Genomic DNA, 1,402 nt, shown 5'->3' on the forward strand with positions numbered 1-1,402 from the left:
TCCGCTCTGTTGATTCCGTGGAGGTAGGCCAGGAGGCCTATTTTGCCTGTCCGCATCTGTGTGATCACGGAGCTGATCGCTCTATGTTTATCTGTATGGGTGTTTAATGATTTCTTTCCTGGCCGGATTCCAAGTCGGAAGAGTTCTCTCCCATGCTTGGCCTTAACCCATGACTGTTTCCACTCCTCCTTCATCGTTGTGCGAATGATAGATTTCGTGGTGGCAGTGAGAGTTTGAAGCCAATTTGGTTCTTGAGGAGGGTCCACCGAGGCTTGTTGGCTTGGATCGTATCCAGTAGCTTCCTTGGCTGCTTTATCGGCTGCCTCGTTGCCAGGCACTCCGACATGTGCTGGGATCCATCGGAATTGTATCTCCCATCCTAGGTCCCGGAGCTTGTCAAATGCTTGTATAGCTTCAGCAAGGATGTATTGTCCAGATGGGCTCTTGGGATTCCGCATTGCCTGGATCGCTGCCTGATTGTCGGTAAATATGACGCATTTTCCGGGTGTGTTTGTCGCTGCATTGATGTCAAGTACCATCTGGAGCGCTAATACCAGCCCTCTAAGTTCTGCTGCGTATACCGTGGATTTGCTTGATGCTCCCATGTATTCTGTTCGTTTATTTGGGAGGCCATGGATATGAGGTTCCAGTGTTATCGCGGCTGCACCAACATGGCCGTTGATTCCGCTTCCGTCGGTATACACGCATATGGTCTCTGGATCTGTGGCGTCATGTTCTTCGATTGCCCCCTCGGCTGATTCATTGATACATACGAACGGAGGGATCCACCAAGGTGGGACGACATGCGGCTTGCGTTTTTCGAGTTTGTCCAGTTTCAAGTCGTATTTGTGTTCCAGGATGCTCGAGAGTTGATCCAAAGGGCTGTGTTCATCACGGTCTTTGCGTGTCCATCTCGTCATGTTAACATTTCCCGGAACCTTAGCCATATCCTCATACAGAGGGCTCTCTGAATACGCATCGCTGTCTCCAGAGCCGTTTGTTCAAGTTGTTGTTGTACCGGAAGTAGGTGAGCTTCTACATCTACGGCCGCTCCCGCGGTTGTCCGAAAAGCTCCAGTAATGACTTGGGCTGCTCGTCGTTGGATCTTCCTGATGGTAGCTATCATGTAGGCGCCTCTATTTATGCGGCCTTTACCGGGAACGTGCCAAGCTGAGCACCCGTATAGCATCTGAGGTATGATCATCGCCCTGTATACCTGTCGAAGGTTGACCAAACCCATTCCCCATGTCGATGAAGCCAGTGCTGATAATGCTGAAAGCCGCTTCGTTGCTCCTGCCTCCATCTTTTCGCGGTGATAGTCCCATCGGAGTCTCGTGTCCATTTGAATACCTAGGTATTTGCACGAGGGGGAGGCTTTGATTGTTGCATGAGGCAGACGGAG

The sequence above is a fragment of the Metarhizium robertsii genome (assembly GCF_000187425.2).
Source record: "Metarhizium robertsii ARSEF 23 chromosome Unknown MAA_Scf_8, whole genome shotgun sequence".
In the NCBI taxonomy this organism is placed as follows: Eukaryota; Fungi; Ascomycota; class Sordariomycetes; order Hypocreales; family Clavicipitaceae; genus Metarhizium; species Metarhizium robertsii.